This window comes from Cavia porcellus, unplaced genomic scaffold (genome assembly GCF_034190915.1).
Source record: "Cavia porcellus strain 051 isolate PalLab524CR breed Dunkin Hartley unplaced genomic scaffold, mCavPor4.1 scaffold_17, whole genome shotgun sequence".
In the NCBI taxonomy this organism is placed as follows: domain Eukaryota; kingdom Metazoa; phylum Chordata; class Mammalia; order Rodentia; family Caviidae; genus Cavia; species Cavia porcellus.
Genome location: NW_026947500.1, coordinates 30,689,231 through 30,694,470, shown reverse-complemented (window position 1 = coordinate 30,694,470; position 5,240 = coordinate 30,689,231). Strand labels below are relative to the sequence as shown.

At 55.6% G+C, this 5,240-nt stretch overlaps 1 long non-coding RNA gene across 1 annotated transcript; it reads left to right on the top strand.

Annotated features, from left to right (window-relative positions):
• Positions 1 to 2,442: 2,442 nt before the first annotated feature.
• On the top strand, positions 2,443 to 4,717 carry LOC134470927 (uncharacterized). Its single transcript, XR_010040190.1, has 2 exons — positions 2,443 to 2,520; positions 4,504 to 4,717. It is a non-coding gene; the product is annotated as an uncharacterized LOC134470927 (long non-coding RNA).
• The last annotated feature ends 523 nt before the right edge of the window (positions 4,718 to 5,240 follow it).

The following is a 5,240-nucleotide window of genomic DNA, read 5'->3' as shown; positions in this document are numbered from 1 at the left end:
GACTGCTTGGTTGGTGGCTCTGGATAATAAACGCCTGCTAAGGCTGTGGGCACCAGGGGCTTCTTGGCAGGGATGGTCATTAAAGCCCAGATCAAAAGGCCCCAGAAACACATGCTCATTAAGCTGGCCAGAGCAGCCCCAGCCAGGACACATAAAGGAGTCTGCTGTCCATGCACCTCACTGGGACAAGAAAGCCCAACCTCTAATGGTCACCCACATGGGGCTGCAAAACACCCCCGGGGCCTGAACACGGTAGCAGGCAGCCTCAGGGTCCCACCATCCTGGCTTTCATTGGTTATCCTGCAATGTTCATAAGGAAGGATAGCAGGACCTTGGGCTTGAGGCATCTGCCTAAGGATGTGGGGAGACATGGGCGGTGTCTGTGGGCGAGGAGATGGCCCTTTCCTGCAGGCTTTAGTGGCCAGCAGAGGACAGCCAGCTCCAACCTAGACATGGGAACTCTGACTGCCTTGGGCACATACTTGAGCTCTGAGCCCCCAGGAGCAGGTTTAGTGGAAGCTTCCAGAGGGGAGGCATGGTTGTGGGTACAACTTGGCCAGGAAGGCACAAGTCTTGGTTTCCACTCTGTGATTCTGGGCCTGTAACCATGAGGCCCTTGGCTATAGTATTATCATTGTCCAAAAATGTGGTGTTAATGCTGGCTACTGAATATGTAAGGCTGATGGGAGGAGCTCCTGGACCTTACAGATATTAAAGGAGGATTTGCTTCCAGAATCCCTGACTCATGATGCCCAGTCCTTCATCTTGGTCCTGATGGGTCATGGTATTGGGTGAGGTCTAGTGCTTTCTGGCATAGGCAGGTCCCTTTGCCCTCCTATCTATCCCTCTCATGGCCACATTGTGACATGCCATAAAGGAATGGGCTGTCCCAGGAGGTGGCATTGCTGTTGCTGGCCAGGGTCAGGAATTTCCCTTGGTGTCATCACAGATGGAAGCCATGAGGTGGCATGGTCAACCTGCCCAAATACCAAGATGGTGCCAAGACACACCAATTTGGATGATTCTCAGGTAGTGGATAGCCATGTCTTTGGGGAAGCCCTGTGGCAAGCCCATACCCTGGGTCAGGTCTTTGGGAGAACCCCCTCCCTGCTCCAGGAGTGTCCCAGGTGCTGGAGCATTTGATAGCACAGTGATCCCTGCCACATGGCCACTGGCTGCTGCAGCTGGTCCCTTGTGAAAAGGCACCATGCAGGCATGACCCTATTCCCAGAGCTGACATTGGCTCCTCTGTGGTCACCTGATCACAGGGGCTTTGCTCTGCTGCTGTTTTTCTCTTCACTTGGAGAACCCTGCTGCCACTTGACTCCTTCCTGTCCCCATCTCCAACCTCCCCATTCCCAACCTCCAGATGCTCCTGGTAACAGGGATCATGACTCCAGAATCATGGCTTTTCTTCCACTGACAGCTTGACTCACAGCCCCGAGTGAGTGGTTTGTGCACACTGAGAAACAGGGCAGGCACCAGGTGCTCAGCCCAGGCCTAAACACTGGGGAGGGGAACATTGTCACTCAGGGGAAGACCTGGGTTAGTGGTAGAATGCAGATGTGGCTTAGTGTGCTAAAGGCAACCTGCTCCACTGCCCAGGAGCTGGGCCATTTGCCCTGGAGTTGCAGGACCAGAACCAAGTGACCTACTGAAGCCTGCCCCAGGTCCTAGGATGACCTGGTACGTGATCACCCTGAGTTTGGCCCTGTGCCCCCAGGATGAAGCAGCCCAAGCTTTGCAAGGTGCCTCCTAAAAATACACCCCAGGCTCTGGCTCTGAAGGAGGCCACTGGGGTCAGGACCAGCTGTCCCCATCTCGGCTGTCCTCGCCTCCCAGAACATACCCTCCCGCCTGGCCCCAGGCCGCACCCCAGCTAAATCCGCCTTGGCCCCTTGGCTGGTACATAATGGGAAAACTATGTGTTCTGAGCCTCCTTTGGGGCTTTGGGAGGACATGCCCACTTGTGCTGGGGTAAGGGGAGCCGACAGCTGCCCAAGGAGTGACGAGGGACACCAGGAATGTCCTTTATCTGAAAATATCGAATAGCTTGTCGGTGCTGGGAAGCCAGTGCTGGGAAGCCCTTGCCCTGGACTCCACTGCTGACAGGGAAGTGGCTTTAGAGATGGACTGCAGTTGCCCACATTTATCAAGATGACCCTGCAGGATGGTGGCTTCTGGCTACTCTAGCCTTGGGTTTTTCCAGGGGCTACTGTCTGGGTCCCTAGATCCCAAAGCCAGGAAAGCTTCGAATTTCCCAGGAGGCCCCTGGAAAGGGGCCAAGAGGGAACCACATCTGTCATTTAAACCATGTCTGCCACCCTAGCTTCCGCGTCTGAGATGTCTCACCCAGGACACAGGGGAGGGTCCTGGGTGGCTGCTGGGCCCGCCCCCTCACTGGCACTTGCATTTGCCTCATAGATTCTTCTCTCCATTCTAGGGTCCACCCCACCTGCGGGTACTGAAGGACTGAGTTGCATGAGCAACAGAAGGATCAAGGCCTGGGAGGACAACAGGGTATGATGAAACAGTGTGGGCCGGGGGTGCAGGCAGGAAGGCAACCCCTATGAAATTGTAGGAGCAAAATGGAAATTGAAGGAGTGTCCCACATCCAGAAATCTGAACCTGAAATCTTAGGGCTCAGGCTCCAAGGAGGGACAAGGTGGCTAGGTAGGGTCATTGGGGCCAGCAGCAGACACCATCTCACTGGCACACCAGGTCACATGTTTGCCCATAGAACTCATGGAATGTTCTTGGTAGGACAGGACTGTCAAGAGAGTCCTAAGAGAATGCTGGGAGCTTAACAGTTGGCATGGTGCCCTTGGTGCACTTAGCCACTTCTGAGAAATCACCTCTGTCATTGGCGGAGCAACTCCAGGAGGGGCAAGTAAACAAAGGGTTCCCTGCCTTCTGATCATCCCCTTGAGGAGATGGGACAGCAAAGAGAGACATGACCAAGTTTGTGAGATGCTGATGACTGGCCTTGACTAGCTCTGTCTTTCTGCCCAAGCCAGGATGCTGTGAGAGGGTACGGGGAAGGGTGGCGGTGGTAGTACAGATTGGGGTGTGGGAAAGTGTGACCAGGATTCCAGGCGAGGATCAGGGTGCTCTGGAACCTTGGAATCTGTGGAACACTATATGGGCTTTTCCTGACTTGAGTTTTGGGGATCCAGGGCCATGAGTGCATGGGACACCTAGCCCTCACTCCTGGGAGGTCTCCATGCCCTTCCACTAAACAGGGGAGCCCATCTCTAGGCATGCGGGAGTCTTAGCCATTCAGAAGTGCTGTGTAGGATCAGCAGGCGGGTCTCCTGATGGGGGCAGTAGAAGAGCACAGGTCCCTGTGCCACTGGCTATCTTGGATCAGGGGGCTTCCGCCCCCAAATCAGGCCAGTTATCTCCCCTAGGCCCTTTCCCACCCATCCTGGGCCCTGGAATGTGGGAATTCAGGCCCAGAATTGCAGTTTTGATGTGAAAAAACCTAGGCCTCCAAGGCGCCCTTCCCTTGTTGGACAGAGAGGCTTCAGGACCTGGGGCTCTAGTGGGGGACTGCTGGGGACAACCTAGAGAAGTTTTGTCACCTTCATGGGTGGTGAAACTAAGGCTGGAGTTGAGTGAAGTCCTCTTTCAGCCTTTCCAGTGGTTGGTAACAAGGAAAGGGCAGGCAGTTCATGGTTCCCAGCACCCACACCCAGGCAGCAGAGGAAGATGTCTGCCTGTGCAGCCGGGGCCAAAGTGGGGGAGGGGGGTGTTGCAGGCAGAATGTCTCCAAGTTTCAACTAAGGGTGGCGCTGCTAACCACGAGGCAGTCAGCAGAGAGCGGAAGGGTCGCCTGCGGTGATGACCAAGCTGGCCTTCCTGGCTTAGCTGTTTGAAATCTGAGCCCTCCTTGAACCTAAATCGGGGTCTCAGGGAGCAGGTTAGGAGAGTGTGGAGTCACTGGGAAACCCGAGTCTCTGCCACGGGGGCAGAAGAAGCCAGGTCCAACCCAAAGGACGGCCCAGTCACACTGAAGGGCAGACAAGCGTCCCCGGCTGGCAGGATGGCCCTCCACTGCCCCTCCAGTCCTGCGAGCACAGCCCCTCCCCCACCCTAGCCTTGCCTCCCTGCATCTGCTTTCTCTGTTAGAGAGATCCGGTTCTCCCCTCCTCCAAGGGCTGTGTCTTATCTCTGGGAAAGAGATTACAGAGTTTCTGACATTAAATTCTCATGCTGAAGTTTTCAGCATGTAGTTTGAAAAGTATTTTTTCCAAATAACACCTGGAGGGGAGGGCTACAGGAAGGCCGCTCCCCACAAAAGCCCTGCAGCTTTCCCTCCCTACAGGGCTGCAAGGGTCTCTCACCCTCCCCCAGTGTGAGTTACTGATTCCAGCCACAGCCCTACTTTCTCCCCTCCAGCCCAGCCTGTGGGTCCCCAAAGCCTGGCAGCTGTGGCCTCAGGCTGATTCTGGGCTGCACAGGCCTGATTTACAGACTCTGTGATTGGTTCTTTGTTTCTAGGTGCTTCCAGCAGCACAGCCTGGCTCATACTTACCGGGGCTGGGTGTGGCCAGCTGGCCTAGTCCTCTGCAAGAGAGGTGAGCCCCTTGGCCTGGGGACACCTCTGAGCCCAAGGTGGTCCTGAGGTCTGGGTCCTGTGTCCGTCCAAGGGAAGCAATAATGGAGGGGTCTGCTGTTTGTATCTTTGGGTAATGAAGGGGCCACTTGGAAAATCTCCTCTCGAGCTTGTCTGTTGGGTCATTGTGACTTGGGGATTTCCAAACATTGGGGCCATGAGAGGTCACCCTGCTGACCCTGGCCTGCCTCATTATGTCACAGCCAGATTGTGGTGGCATCTGATAGGATCCAGAAGCCCCGGCTGGGAGCGGGTAGAGGCCACAATGTGGGGGCAGGGCTCAGTTCAGCCTGGTTAGGTTATGAGAGTCCTGGGGCAAAATGGCCTCCATTGTTCCTCCTGTCCCTAAGCAGGGCATCCACAAGTGTACCATTCCCTGTCCCAGGCAACCCAGGTCTGGCCCGTAGGAGCCCTGCTAACTTCCCTCTGCCCTTCATTCCTCACTGCTGCAGGTAAGGAGTGCAGCACTGCCACTGGTCCCCATGGTCAATGTGCCCCCCATCCAGAGCCTCTACACCTTCCAGCCCCGAAGGCTGCCCAGTCCTTGCTAAGTTCCCTGTCTTCTTTGGTGTCCAGTCCTGCAAGGAAGCTCCTTTCCTCTGCCTCATGTTACACTCTCCTT